The following is a 17,169-nucleotide window of genomic DNA, read 5'->3' as shown; positions in this document are numbered from 1 at the left end:
CTTTGCAAACTTTTTAACAATAACGTAAGAAAAAATGCCACCCTAGCCAGAACTTCCAATGCCATCCCCATTAAGCTACCAATGACTTTCTTCACAGAATTGGAAAAAACTGCTTTAAAGTTCATATGGAACCAAAAAAGACCCCGCATTGCCAAGACAATCCTAAGTCAAAAGAACAAAGCTGGAGGCATCACGCTACCTGATTTCAAACTGTACTACAAGGTTACAGTAACCAAAACAGCATGGTACTGGTACCAAAACAGAGATATAGACCGGTGGAACATAACAGAGCCCTCAGAAATAATACCGCACATCTACAGCCATCTGATCTTTGACAAACCTGAGAAAAACAAGAAATGGGGAAAGGATTCCCTGTTTAATAAATGGTGCTGGGTTGGCTAGCCATAAGTAGAAAGCTGAAACTGGATCCTTTCCTTACTCCTTATACGAAAATTAATTCAAGATGGATTAGAGACTTAAATGTTAGACTTAAAACCATAAAAACCCTAGAAGAAAACCTAGGTAATACCACTCAGGACATAGGCATGGGCAAGGACTTCATGTCTAAAACACCAAAAGCAATGGCAACAAAAGCCATAATTGACAAATGGGATCTAATTAAACTAAAGAGCTTCTGCACAGCAAAAGAAACTTTCATCAGAGTGAACAGGCAACATACAGAATGGGAGAAAATTTTTGCAATCTACTCATCTGACAAAGGGCTAATATCCAGAACTTAGAAAAAACTCAAACAAATTTACAAGAAAAAAGCAAACAACCCCATCAAAAAGTGGGCAAAGTATATGAACAGACATTTCTCAAAAGAAGACATCCATACAGCCAACAGACACATGAAAAAATGCTCATCATCACTGGCCATCAGAGAAATGCAAATCAAAACCACAATGAGATACCATCTCACACCAGTTAGAATGGCAATCATTAAAAAGTCAGGAAACAACAGGTGCTGGAGAGGATGTGGAGAAATAGGAACACTTTTACACTGTTGGTGGGATTATAAACTGGTTCAACCATTATGGAAAACAGTATGGCGATTCCTCAAGGATCTAGAACTAGAAATACCATATGACCCAGCCATCCCATTACTGGGTATATACCCAAAGGATTATAAATCATGCTGCTATAAAGACACATGCACACGTATGTTCATTGTGGCACTATTCACAATAGCAAAGACTTGGAATCAACCCAAATGTCCATCAGTGACAGACTGGATTAAGAAAATGTGGCACATGTACCCCATGGAATACTTTGCAGCCATAAAAAAGGATGAGTCTGTGTCCTTTGTAGGGACATGGATGCAGCTAGAAACCATCATTCTCAGCAAACTATCACAAGAACAGAAAACCAAACACCGCATGTTCTCACTCATAGGTGGGAATTGAACAATGAGATCACTTGGACTCTGGAAGGGGAACATCACACACCGGGGCCTATTATGGGGAGGGGGGAGGAGGAGAGATGGCATTGGGAGTTATACCTAATGTAAATGACGAGTTGATGGGTGCTGACAAGTTGATGGGTGCAGCACACCAACATGGCACAAGTATACATATGTAACAAACCTGCACGTTGTGCACATGTACCCTAGAACTTAAAGTATAATAATAAAAAAAAAGAAATAAAAAAATGCCACCCTTCACACTAAAAATATTTCTATATTTTCTATGGAAATAAATAATTTTCAACAAAAATATTTGTGTTAACATGTAACAGGTTATTTAAAATCAATGAATATTTAAATTTGTGTTTTAGTTTTTAATATAGTAAATATCAGTAGATATTACCCACATAAGCAAAAGTCATTTGGAGCATTCAATACTTCTTAGGAGTAAAAAGGTGTTATGAAACGTAGAAAGTTTGAGAATTGCTGTTGTAAACTATAATGCTTTATGTTAAAATACTTTAATTGCAAATTCTCATTTATCTAGTAGATATCAGAACAAATTATGCTAAATGAAAGATGTCTTTAGTTATATTTTATATTGAAGTGTGTGACTATTTAAGCCTAAGCCTTAGAGGAACAATCATTTTTATTTTCTTTTGAATATTTTCTTTGGCAGATATTTTATAAGACAAAATTTATGGAACAAGTTTTTGTGATTCTTTTAATTATTTTGATAATTTTAGATGCTGAAAAATTCTATACCTTCTCAACTTCAATCTTTGGTAGAATAAAAAATATAAATTTCTAAAATTAAAAATGGAAGTTCTTAAAAAGATTCTACAATTTGAGATAAGATAAACACAATTATAGAATTTAAAAATTAGAACACTATGCACAGTTTGAGATTTCTAATCTTCCCTTTCTGCTTTTGTTGGATAAATTTGGATACTTTTTTTGTAAACTCTATTATCATTATTTTCAATTCTACTAACATTTTTAAAGACAATATTTTTAGCACTCAAATTGTTGAACAGTTTCATCACAGACTCTCAACTGATTTTGAACAAAATGCAAACAAAATTTATATAACTTGTTTACCAAATTTACTCAACATCATATAAGGAAACTTAGATTTATGTAAAACTGACTCTTCAAAAGCTTAAATATTTCTAAATTCTGGGCAGCAAATAAACAAAGAATATACTACCACATGCTGAAATTTTTCTTTTATTTTAAATTCAAAATCAGCTACATCACAAGTATTTGAAGTCAGTTACCCTTTGCTTATATACTTGTACTTTGGACAACTGTAGCTTCTACATAGATTGATAGAATATGATAGCTTATTTTGATATACTTATGAATTATATGCACATCACAATAAATTACAAGTATATTTCTGCTTCATAAACTTCTTTATATAGTAAGAACATTCTTTTACAATGGTACTGTGTTTCACCCAGATTTGCACTTTTATTTTCCTCACAAAAAATTATATTCTATGCTTATCTTTTAACTGAACTTATAATAGCATTCACATTGTTGTCTGCTATTTTATCTTCAGTGAAAAAAAAAAAAGTTGTCATTGGAAAATTTATTCCATGAAGTACATTTAAAAAAATAAGTAGCATCTAGTGATTCTGCTATAAACTACGTAATTAAATTGTTATAGTTAACCTGTTTTACTATTATGTTATTTTTTCTTATATACACAAAAAATGAATATAAAAATGAGAATAGTATATAAGAAAATAAGCAAAATCAACACAGAACATAGTTATTTGATCTATATTTTAAAATTATGTTTATGTAGTTTCTTCATCTACATGTGTTATATTGCCATCTCAGACCTAGCGTTAAACTAATGAGTAACCTTTGAAACAGATGCTGAAATCTCCAGACTTATGGCATTAGGTTTTCACATGATAAGAGATATAATTGAGACCTCCATGCTAGATGGTAAGTGTCAAAAAACCTTTGGATAAGTTTATATTATTAACAACTTCCTACATAAATGGAAGGTCAGGAAGTCTTTGCTTAAGCCAATGTGTAAAAGGGCTTTTCCAATGTTGTCTTCTAGAACTTTTTTAGTTTCAGGTCTTGATTTAAGTCCTTGATCCATCCTGAGTTGATTTTTGTATAAGGTGAGAGATGAGAATCCATTTTCATTTTCCTACATTTGGCTTGCTAATTATGCAAGCATCATTTGTTGAATAGGGTGCCCTTTCCCCACTTAATGTTTTTGTTTGCTTTGCTGAAGATCAGTAGGCTGTAAGTATTTGGATTTATTTCTGGGTTGTCTATTCTGTTCCATGTACTTATTTGCCTATTTTTATACCCAGTACCATGTCATTTTGGTGAATATGACCTTCTACCCATCCATGAGCATGGGATGTGTTTCCATTAAAAACAAAGATAAATAGGTGGGGCTTAATTAAACTAAAGAGTTTCTGCACAACAAAAGGAACAGTCAACAGAGTAAACAGAAAACCCAGAAAGTGGGAGAAAATCTTTACAATTTATACATCTGACAAAGACTAATATCCAGAATCTAGAGGGAACTCAAACAAGAAAAAAAAAAAAACAAGCAATCCCATCAAAAAATAGGGTAAGGACATGAATAGCCAATCTCAAAAGAAGATATACAAATGGGCAAAAAATATATGAAAAGATGTGCAATATCACTAATGATCAGGAAAATGCAAATCTAAACCACAATGTGATACCACCTTACCCCTGCAAGATTGGCCATAATCAAAAAAAAAAGAATGATAGATGTTGGTGTAGAGACGGTGAAAGGGAAATACTTCTACGTTGCTGATGGGAATGTAAATTGGAACAACCACTATGAAAAACTCACAATTGGAAAAATATGGAACCAGCCCAAATGCCCAATAATCAGTAAGTGGATAAAGAAATTGTGGTACACATATATGATGGAATACTACTCAGCCACTAAAAGGAATGAATTAATGACATTTGCAGCAACCTGGATGGAACTGAGAACTAAGTTAAGTAGCTCAGGAATGGAAAACCAAACGTTGTATGTTCTCACTCATAAGTGGTAGCTAAGCTATGAGGATGCAAAGGCCTAAGAATGATACAATGGACTTTGGAGACTCAATGGAAAGTGTGGGAGAGGGGTGAGAGATAAAGATTAAATTGGGTTCAGTGTATACTCTTTGGGTAATGGGTACACCAAAGTCTCACAAATCACCAGTAAAGAACTTATGTAACCAAATATCACCTGTTCCCCAAAAACCTATGGAAATAAAAAGTTAAAAAAATAAATAAATGGAAGGTCAGTATTTAACTTTTCATTAAACATGTACCTCTTTTTTTTTAGGAAATTACTACTGAAAGGTTAATTTACAAAATAAACATGAATGCAGGTTTATCTCACAGATAAACACACTGCAGTAAAAGAGTTCAAATTACCCTCTACACTCATTGACAGACCGTCTTGACCTCTACTTCCTAAACATATTTCACATATGCCTAATATATTCATTTTCCACTTTTATCCTTTATGCAGTAGACTGGCTAGTACACTATGTACCAGATAGCATCAGCCTCTTCTCTTAACACCTCAGACTAGGAGTTACCTGTCCTTAGTCACTCACGTCAAAGCACGCTGTTTTTTCAGCAAGTGTCATGCATGCTACCCTTGAAAAAATGATGGTTAGTTATATTGTATCTCACAAGAGTTAACCTGAAAGACAGGACTATTATCTTTCATATTTCACCACCTCTTAAAGTAAAAACATTGTTAACTGTATATTTATTTTATATTCTGTTAGATGAGATAATGGGCAAAGATGAAAGTACAAAGTAGAGATCTTTCAAAGCCATCCCAAATTCCTTTAATGCAGTTATTTTCCCCAAACAAGAAAGAAGTTTTGTTACTTCTCACATAGGTGAAAAAGATATTTAAAAGTGGATATAAAGTCCAAAGCACGTAGTTGGCTCTGCTTTGAGATTAGTGCAGGACACAAGTTACACCTGGTTGCAGTTCCCTTAGAGTATTGTCTCCATACCCATAGGGTAAAGCTGGCTGACAATCACCACATCCTGCAGAAGGTAAAAGAAAGTACAGGACAAGCAATTTCTTTTTAAGGAAGCATACAGAAGCTATTCACATCATTTCTACTTACAGTTCATTTGCAAGCATATAGTCATCTACATACTTTGCTGCGAGTAAGATTGAGAAATATAGGCAGGAAAACAACCACAAACTCAGAATTTAAAACCAAGACTGCACCTAATGTATGAGCAGCATTATAAATAAGTAAGTAAGTAAGTAAATAAATAAATAAATAAATAAATGAAAGAGAGAGAGAGAGAAAGAAAGAAAAGAGAAGAGAAGAAAGAAAGATAAGAAAGAGAAAGGAAATGAAGGAAAAGAAAGCAAGAAAGGCAGGGCAAGTCAGGACAAGGCAAATCCTCAGGAGCGAGGTCTCAAAGCCACATTAAGTTAAAGATTTCATTTTAAGCGAAATTATGCCCAAGAGCCCCTAAAATATTTTCCTTGAGGTTTAATGAAATTATTAAAAACATAATAGTTTATTTAAAAGATGAAATATTCCAGAGAAATATTAACTGAGAACACCAGGAAAACAAGGATAAACCAGGACAATTTGGGGTAAACTGGAATATATGCTCACCTTAACTATTAAAGATGATAACAAAAAGGAACTAACTTTCATTTAGCACCTAATATACACTCGTGTTTAATCTGCAGTTTACTTTGTCTTCTAAACCAATGAAGCATATCAGTGTTACTACCCTCAATTTTTTTTTTTTTTTTTTTTTTGTGATAGAGTCTTGCTCTGTTGCCCAGGCCAGAGTGCAGTGGCAAGATCTTGGCTCACTGCAACCTCAGCCTCAGCCCTCCGAGTAGCTGGGATTACAGGTGTCTGCCACCATGCCCAGCTAATTTTTTGTATTTTTAGTAGAGATGGGATTTCACCATCTTGGCCAGGCTGGTCTTGAACTCCTGACCTCATGATCCACAAACTTTGACCTCCCAAAGTATTAGGATTACAGGCATGAGCCACCATTCCCAGCCTACCCTTAATTTCTATATGAATAAACTGAGAGGGTAGGTCACCTTCTCAAAGGCTGTGTAACTATTAAAATATTCAAGCCTCAAAATCATGCTCTTTCTGTTCGATCAAACTCTCTCAATTAATAAACAATCCCTAAATGAGTGCTTATCAGAAGATTGAAGAGTATTGTAGGATTAGTTCATGCTTTAAAATGATCTTCCCCATGGAGACAATATTTTTTATTTTTACTTTAAATCATCTTCATTAATATTTCATTCATTTTCATATTTAAATCTTGATCATCTAGGAATAGATCTTATTTTTTAAATATATTAAGAAAATTCTCATGCAGCAGCATACACAGAAACCTAGTCAGGATAGCACTAATATACATAGAAATTATATTCATTCTTTCTGGTATGATCCAATAAGTTTTCCAGCAATAAAAGAAATATATTAACTATTAATATTGTAATGGCAATGCAAATATTTATATGTCCATTTTCATTATAGCAAGTTGGTGAAAAAACAGGAACATACTTTCTTCTGTGATTTTATAATGATATCTCAATCTCCATTACCAATCATTACGTTATTTTAAGACATCCTCGTTTTTTTCTTATCTTCATCCCTGTTGTTTAGAACTAAGTTCAAGATCTTGTCATCTGTGTCCTGGAATTGTTGAGATAACTTTACAACTTGTTTTCTCATTTAATGCTTCAGCACTCTAAAGTGTATTTCGTCCCACACTACTTTTTGTAAAATGGAAATATACACACATTCTGAACGTTTATGGGATCTCTTTGTCATGTTCTTTAGTCCCTTCTCCATCTGCCTTCTGCTTTAGCCATGTTTTGCTGCTTACAATTCTCTTGAATATATTCTTCTGAGGATGTGTTCTTAATGTGAACCCATTCCTTTCTTAGTGATGTCACCTGGAAAATTCCTACTCATCTTTCAAGTCTTACTTTCAACAATCCTCCTCTGAGAAGGCTTCTCCAGCTTACTGTGACAGAATGAGGTCCCATCCTTTCATATTTGCATAGTATATTCTATTTTCCTTGTTCATATCTCTTTTCACCTTGAACTGCAATTATTATTACTGATAATTACTGAGCACTTATTAAATTCCAAACAATGGACTAAATATCTTATGTATCTGCATACATTAGCTTTCTAAGTTCTCACAATAACCCAGTAAGGTATGTAATTTTAGTGTCTCCATTTTACAGATGAAGAAATAGGCTCAGATTGGTTGATCAAACTGAGAACAGAATAGAAGTTATTGTACCTGAAGCTTTTCTTTTTAATGTATTACATGCTGTGCCTCTCCTAGGAGACTATGAATTCTTGAGAATAGGAACAATGTAATATTTATATTCAATCTCTAGCCTAGCAGAGTGTCTAGCTAATGATGTATGCTTAATAAATATTTCTTGAATAAATGAATAAAATACTTGCAAAAAAATAATTTGCTTAATTAGAATCAGGGTATCATGATAAATATCATCTATCACTAAGATTTTAATGTTATTCTCTGAGTGCTCTACTTTGGAATTTTCTTAAGGGATTTGCATTCTGAACACTTTAGCTTTTACGTGCAAAGAGTGTGAAGGCAAAGTGTTAGGTGATTATTTATTCTGACAAAATTTTCAAGTGGAGGGGATTTCTGTGCCAATCTACTACTCTAAGCTTTGCATTTTCAGATTCTCACTTGTGAGTAGTATCAGAAATGCCTGAACAGAGGTTTGAGTTTCTGATGCTGCTTTGTGAAAGTGAGGATCTCGAGTTAGCAAGACAAAATCAGTTGAAATACAAATGCTGTTTCACAACTGGATTTTTAAAAAAATAATTTGTAACCAGCATTATTTAAGAACCTATCTTATAAGGCAGGAACTTGAAAGAGTCAAATGGTCTTCAACTCATGGTGCATTCCGACTACTAACTAGTAACAAGGCTTTCAGATAAATATCTGTTGTGCAAAGTATGAGATCAAGGTCAGAATTGCTAAGAAAATATTGAACAAGGAATGATGAATTCTGATGAGAGAAAAGACTTTCTGTAGTGGGAGCATTTGATCTAGGTGCTGAAAAATGTTAAGGTTTAGTAGGTGGACAGGTGGGAAGAGCACTCTAAACGAAGAGAACTCCACACACAATGGAAAAGAAGCAAGAAAGTTCAGGATACGTTTGGGACAAGGACAGGAACAAGGTATGATCAGAATGTAGATGAAATGTGAAGAAATTGGATAGAAAAAAATAAGCATTTTAAGCTAATGAAGAAGTTAAGAGTGGAGAAATAAATGTGAAAAATTATTTTCTGTATGCTGTGGAAATGCAGATTTTTTGTTAATTTTATAATTATATGAGTTTTATTATATGTGCTTTTATCAAGAGTTAATATACATGGTTGACAAAATTTACTAATTTTTAAAAGATTATAGTAAGACATATGTAATCATCATTAACTGTTACCATTGAACCTGAGTAATCACCATAAGATGTTTTAGTATCATTGTTTATACACATTAGTGATTAATGTATGACTCTAAGACATAAGCTGAACTGTTTTAAATATTTCATTTAGCAGATTGAAAAGAATTGCCTCCGCTCTTTTTATTCTTGAAGAATGATAAAGTAAACTCCTTCTGGTTGTGTAACTGAACAAGTTACTCACCTTCTCTTTGTTTTTGATTATGTCTGTATACACACAATACAAAATTACTTGCTTATTGGCTTTGTATTACCATTATTGATGCCCAGTGGGGGGGGGGGGGGGGGGGGGGCGGTGAAAAAAACATGTGAAAGTGTTGGACAGGCCATAAATCATTATAGAAATTGTCCACATCATTTTTCAGGAACTTAGTAAATGGGAAAGTATCCCCATGTATTTTATTATTTTGGAAAGAAAAATAGATCTAAAATTCTTTTACATTCAGTCTTTTAAATTTTAATCTTTAGCCCTTGCCATTTCAGCCTTTCTCCATTCACCCATCCCAGCACCTGTTCCACCATGTACCATGCATACCACCGGGCTTTAAGGTTAGAACAATTACAGCAAGCAGACTAAGCTTCCCAACAATGGTAACAAAATCAGCCAGGTGATTACAGGACAGACCAAAGGGGAATGACTATAGCTGTGCTGTCCACTACAGTAGCTACTAGCCACATGTGGTTTATTAAATTAAAATTAATTAAAATTAAATAAATTAAAAATTCAGTTTCTCTGTTGCACTAGCCACATTTCAAGTACTCAATAGACACTGGAATCAGACAGCTTAGATTTATAGACCATTTCTGTCTCTGCAGAAAGTTCTATTGAGCAGTGCTGGGTTCTCACGTTAGACCTGATTATATTACTAAATTCTTAAATAAAGGTTTATCCTTTATTTAGTCTCTTTGGTCTTGTTTTTCTTTACACAACATGTGATAAGAATAATAACACTCACTTTACTTACCTTAGGGAGGACACAAACATTAAGTGAAAACACTTTTTAGCATTCTCTAGAAGAACACTACAAAATGTCAGGTATCGCTGTATTATTTTTGGAGGACTCGAGGTTGAAGACAAGCTTTTGAATTCTTAACTAATTTTCTTTAAGATATGCAGCATTTCCATCTCAGATGGAGCAGTTTTGATATGGTTGATGCAGAAGGCACCACATGACTGGTATTGTGCTTTCCTAACTCTTCCACTGGGAAGAAACAGCATTTTAGCTAACCTATGGACTTTACATTGAATAAAACTGCTAAGAAATGACCAGAATATGAACCTAATTTTAATGAAAGGACAACAGCAGGTTGGTAACCATTCTTTGAACAGTAATTTTATCTACACCATCTATGAACCAAAAGACTGACATGAATATATAACATGTTAACATAAAACATAATATGTTTTTTCAGTGGTGTTTACAGAAGCTTATTCTTCATGCTATGGTCAGAAGACATGCACATTTAGGTAAAATACTTCTCTTAAAACCTCGTGGCCGGGCGCGGTGGCTCAAGCCTGTAATCCCAGAACTTTGGGAGGCCAAGACGGGCGGATCACGAGGTCAGGAGATCAAGACCATCCTGGCTAACACGGTGAAAACCCGTCTCTACTAAAAAATATAAAAAATTAGCCGGGCGAGGTGGCGGGTGCCTGTAGTCCCAGCTACTCGGGAGGCTGAGGCAGGAGAATGGCGTGAACCCGGGAGGCGGAGCTTGCAGTGAGCTGAGATCTGGCCACAGCACTCCAGCCTGGGCGACAGAGCGAGACTCCGTCTCACAAAAAACAAACAAACAAACAAACAAAAAAAACCTCGTAAGACAAGATGCTACATTACAAAAGCCATATGCAGATGACTGCTTGAAATACCTTTAGCAGCATAAAGCATTCAAGTATATGATTCTTTCGTAATTTTTCTTTCTCCATTAAATGACATTTTGAGTTTTTTCCCAATAAATTATGTGATTCAGCAGCATCGATATTAGGATTAAGTATCCAACATAGGCAGTGTTGATATCATTGATACCAAGGAGATGTGCTTGTCTGATAGGGGCTGGCCACAGCGCCCCATGGAGCACTGTGGTAGTGCCTATGGCAAGGGCAGAGGAAACAAATGAGGGTGGAGGCTCGTGTGATTTTATAGTTTAGAAGAGGTCAGCTAATGTGACTTTAAGGGGCTATCAGAGCATATATATTTGGCTTACATTTCTGCTTCATGTATCTTCTTTTGCTTCTTTGAAGATACTGTCTTAAGAAAGAAAAAATATGATAAAGTAGGCTGTTGTAATTTAAAAAAAAAAAATTAGTCATTCTCCAGTTCTTGCTCTGAGAGCCTATTATCTGCCCAATTCTATGTTATGGGATTTTAATCTACAGGCAGAGATGTGTGTGTATACATATAAGTGTGCGTAGATGTGTATATGCTACAATGAATGCATGAATTTTAAGAAAGTGGAATGTTGATATTTGTGTCTTGATCCTTTCTCTTTCCTCATAACCCTCAATCAGTAAACAATAAACACGAGTCTTACAAATTGCAAGGTACTGTAATAAGCTGCAATAAATTTGATCAAGAACATCAGGGTTTTTATTTCACTATCTTTGCAGAAGGATAAATGAAGGTAATTCAGAAACATGATTGCTTTCTTTGCTCTCTATTCATTTTATTCATTACACTAAAGATAATTTAACATTATAGAAAGTTTAGAAAACAGAGGGGAAAATTCTCCATTATCCATACACTCAAATATAATAACTATTACATTTTAATTTTTCTTACCATCTTCTCTATATTCCTTTCAGAAGATATTTTACAGATAAAAACAATTATGGGATAATGGATGGAAATAGACATCTGTTCCTGTTTTCTTTTCTCTTTTTTCTCATTTAAGAAATGGAAATGATTGCCCAAGGCTGCAAATATATTTTTGTGATTTATTTTTAAAATGGATACCCATTGTTTGATTTCCTCTGTACATACATACTGAGAGAAAAATAAAACCACTGACATTATCAAAAACTCTGTGACTTTCCATATTAGCATTGCTGGGAATTAAAAAAAAAAAAAAAGTTTTCTTTCTGTGTCCACCTTTTTAACTTACTATGGAATTTACAAGAGGTAGTAGGAGGTACTGAGAAGTTAATGGTAGAATTTTTTCTTATGTTTTGGGATATGAATTTTGCATCAGAATATTCAACCAATATTCATTGAATGCATACCAATACCATTTACTCTACAATTTACCAGCAATGAGACAGTGGAAGAGGGAGAAAAACCCTGCTCTTGTGCTGCCTCCAGGCTAGTATATGAGACATACAAATGAACAGGGATTACAATCCATCCAATGCTACTGAATGACAGCTGGAAGTTCAGAGAGCTATATGGGCACATTAGCGAGTCCAGGAGGTCAGAAAAAGGTTTCAGTGAGGAAACCTGGAAGATGTATAGGAGATTTTCAGAAAAGTGGCAGAGACTGGGTGTCCCAGGAAATGGGGACAGGGTATGAGTTAGCTTAAAGAAAAAGCAGAGAACATGGTGCATTATATGTGAGTGTGTGTGTTTGTGTGTATGTGCATGTGGTGGAAGAGAGCGAGACTGTGCTGAGAGCTGACACCTGAGAAGTTGGCTGAGACATGAGTTACATGGAGAAGAGCGGCAGGAACGGAACTGCATTTCAGAAAGATAATTCTGCCTGAAATGTCTTCTTTGTATCATAAACTAAACAGTGGCCAGAACAGTCAATATGGAGCAGTCAAAAACAAATAGACTTAATGAAACCCATGCTTGAGAAGTGAAGTAATGCATAGTTTGTTTAATCATTTATAAATACACACTGCACACATACATACACATGCAGACAGACATCCAGGCCAGAATCAGTGATTAGTAACTATGATGACATTTACTGGGCACTTAATATGTGCCAACAATTGTACTTAAAATATCTTTAGCCTCACAACATCCTCGCACTATAGACGTTGTTGTTTACAATTTATAGAAAGAAAACTGAGACTCAGAGGGGATAAATTGCTACTGTCTCTCCTCTGTTAAATAGACAATATTTCTCTGACCAAAAACTCACACTGTGTCTACCATAGTATGCTCTTTCTCTATTGAACTGTCAACCCAAGGGAATAATATGAGCCATTGTTGAGACTGATAAATTGGAAAGGCAAACACAAGACACATCAGATCTTACCATCCAACACAAAAAAGTGAGTCCAGCAGGCTCAGTAGCAGGCGGGTCATAACCTGCACACTTGCAAGGAGGCCCAGAGCTTCCTGGTATGCAAAAGTTCTTCCCCTTTAACTTCTCATACCTCCCAAAAGCTAATTTGTCAATATCCCATTTAACACCAAAATAATTTTCTTTTACTTCAACCTTAGTTCTTACCTCATAGTTCTTCAATAAAGCATTGTAAAAGCAGAGACTGTTCTGGAAATAGAATTGATTCTGAAAATGTTAACCACTCTCTTTCAGGTTTGAATTCAGCACAGTTTTTCCTGCATGGCAGAAATGAAATATACAGACCTCTATTCATTGCTTTAAAAACTAATGCATATACTCTCTTTCACACACAGACACACAGACACACAGACACACACACACACACACACACACACACACACACACTAACCTGCCATTTGAGAAAAAGAAATTGTCAAGTAAAAATTCCTAGACTGATTTTTCTCAGCTAAATAAATTCATTTTCTGGTTTTTAGTCTGGGTTTTTCCCAACACTGATGGTCTCAAAACCTGGAGTATAACTGCATTTGATTTATACATTTATACATTTACAATTTATCTCACAAGTAGTATCTCCCTTGATCCTAACGACAAACTTGTGAATTAGAATCACACTTGAATTTGGGTCAGACATGTGAGGCAAAAATTCTGTTCAATGATAACAATAAAACTGGTTTTGCTACAAAATAGCTTTTTGGGTAGCTACTCTCACAGCAAATAATGACAGAAGTAGAGCGTTTTCTTGTAATAAGGAGAGGATAATATTTTGGAATATCTGGGAGGACTGCCTGATAGCTTTTTGCCATTCTAATAATGAACTGCCACACGTCAAAGGATCTCACTTTATAAAACTTGTATTATTTTCAGTAGTTTGCAGATTATTTTCTAGTTCTGTGTTTTATTCTTATAAATATTTTAGTGCAAAAAATTAAGAAGGTATTTCTGAGTGAAAACAAAAACTAAAATTTTCCCAGAGAATACCACTGGTATTGTCTTGCTCTTTTTTACTTATTTCCCTCTCTGTGTATATGTTACACACACACACACACACACACACACACACACTTGTCTCACAAATATCTCTTAATAGGCTCTGTTTAGAAATATCTCACAAATATCTCTTAATAGGCTCTATTTAGAAATATTTTCATTTACCTATTTTGTTTCAATCAATAGTACAGCATAGAATATATTCCTGGTATTTTTCTAAACACAGATATAAAATGTAAATGATAAAGAGTAGTTGTCTTTAATGGTGTCTAATAGATAATGAAGAAATTTGGCCAGGTGTGGTGGCTCATGCCTGTAATCCCAGCACTTTCGGAGGTCGAGGCAGGCAGATCACGAGGTCAGGAGATCAAGACCATCCTGGCTAACATGGTGAAACCCCGCCTCTACTAAAATACAAAAAAAAAAAGAAAGAAAAAATTAGCTGGGCATGGTGGCATGCACCTGTAGTCCCAGCTACTCGGGAGGTTGAGGCAGGAGAATCACTTGAGACCCGGGAGGCAGAGGTTGCAGTGAGCTGAGATTGTGCCACCATACTCCAGCCTGGGTGACAGAGCAAGACCCCATCTAAAAAATAAAATAAAAAAAAGTAAATATTGATTACATTGATGTATATATCATTTTTGGCTCCTAAAATATTGTTTCTAATGATTATATTCTTATTGTATAGTATGGGTATTGAATAAAAGTTTTGCTATTTAAACAATATTGCAATGAGTACCTTTGTAGATAACACTTTACATGCATTCATAATAATGTTAAAAATAATATATTTCAAGGATTTCCTTAAGTTTTGCTTTAACTTTCTTTAAAAGTCTATGATTTATTATTTTTACATTTGGTACATTTTAACAACCAAACTCTCTTACTTCATAAATTGCCTATGGAAAACTGTCTCAGTCTCAATCATTAATCTGGTCAATTACTTGAAGTGTTTCTTCAACTAGGATAATATTTCATGGTTGTATGTTTTATGGTAAAATGTGTTCACTTAACAAATATTTAGTGTACCTACTGTATTTCAAAATGACACACACTGGGTATGTAATGGGAATCAAATAGAACAACGTATTGCCTTCATAAGAATTACAGTAATGAAAGAGACGTAATGAACAGGCAAGTGCAGTACAGTGTGAGGATTCTGTTGGTGGAAGATATCTAGAGCTGTGGGAGCACAAAAGTAGAAGAGCACAACAATAAATGTTAAACAATTGGAAGAATGTGGGTTCATGGTGAAGCAAAGTTGGTTCCCTCGGGACAACACCTGGACTAAAATCAGAGTTTGATGCCTTAGGCACTGTACTTTTATTGTATAATCCTGCTCTTAGTGGTCAGAAATTGCTTTTCATCTAGGGGAGTGCCTTCAGAGGACAATCAGAAAATCAAGTATCTGCACATCCACCTTCTAACTAGACAGTAAAAAGGAAGCAAAGCAAGCCATTCTGAGCTTCCTGTTTAGTTGGGGCACACAGTAATATCTTTCCAGATGTAAAATTAGGAAGTTATCATTTTTTGTTTCTCATCTGTTGCCTCTTTTGAACACAATGGATCTTCAATTTTGCTCTTGTATTACTTTATGTGCACTTGCCTTTGATTGCTCTTCTTTCTTATTTCTATTACTTTCTTAGGTTCATATCTTACCCTTTTATTGTGCATTTTGAATTGTTTTCATAATTTATTTCTTTGGAATCTAATATTTGCACATAACAAAGCAATAGCTTTCTTGATTTTATATTTTCTTTTGGAAATTAGTCTATTTCTAAAAGTGAAAATTAAAAGAGTGTGTGCGAGTTAGCCGGACAGAATGCAGGAAAACAGAAATGATTTCCATGTACTAAAAACTCATAAAACTTCTTGGAACTTTATGAATTCTCAAACTTGAACCCTTGCATTTAGCCAGGTTAGACCTAAGTTAACCGAGAAACATAATGCTTTCTTCTGGTAGGTGAATTTCATAAAGGTGTAAAAGAAGGACAAAATATGACCGTTTCATTTTTCAGTATCATTGGCAAAAATTTATTTCTAGCCATTGTATAACAGTGGAAACTGAAAGCAGCAAGCCATCCTTGACCAAAGTCATGAAACTGTAGCCACCTGTCTTTTGTGAACCACACTGGAAGCTCAATTAAAGAAACCTGTACCTGACTCAAACTGGTTTGAATACCAATATCTGATTCATTAATTGCAGAATAAAGTTCTTAATGCTTTAAAAAAAAAAAAAAACTAATATGGGCAGTAAGAATGTTTATACCAGTAGTTTTCAAAATTAACATACAAAAAAAGCAGCTTTCTTGTTTTCTTTCTTTTAAGAAAAGGACTGTCATACAGAAAGCCAATAGGTAAAACAGATAAAATTGGGACTTCTCTGGCTGAGATTAGGTTCGATTGTCCGAAGCTCCCCTCCCTTCTCCTCTACCTATCCTTTTGGCCTCCATTTTCGTGCCACTCTCCCAATCACCTCTGAGTCATTTCCATGGATTCCCGGTTTCTGCTGATCACATTTGAAAGCCAATGACTGCACTCTCCAATTTGCCACTTCTGACTCCAGAGCTTGTTCTTACTTATTACAGTTGTTTCCAAGGGACATCTTTACACTGTGCAAATTATTTATATTATTAATAGTAGTTTGAGGAACGATGATAAGACTTCTTGAACTTTAAACATACATAGTAGATATTTATTTATTGCTTTTCGTTTAGCTCTGAACAAGGTTGTTCAATAAGGGGAGAGAAGCCCTGGTGACCCCTCTACCCCCACCCAATAAAGTGGATTATTTCTTCCAGTCATAATGGATTATATTATTTTATTAACCAACTAAATTTATACTAACAGATAAGTGGGTAGTTAGCAGATATAATACTTAAAGCCAGAGACGTTGTTTGAACAATAAGTTCACCAGGCAGAGAGTATGAAAGGGGTAATAGAAAAAAGAAAAAAAAAAAAAAAACTAACAATGCAAGGACACAAT

This window comes from Trachypithecus francoisi, unplaced genomic scaffold (genome assembly GCF_009764315.1).
Source record: "Trachypithecus francoisi isolate TF-2019V2 unplaced genomic scaffold, Tfra_2.0 Lachesis_group8, whole genome shotgun sequence".
NCBI lineage: Eukaryota > Metazoa > Chordata > Mammalia > Primates > Cercopithecidae > Trachypithecus > Trachypithecus francoisi.
Note: the sequence above shows the minus strand (reverse complement) of the source record.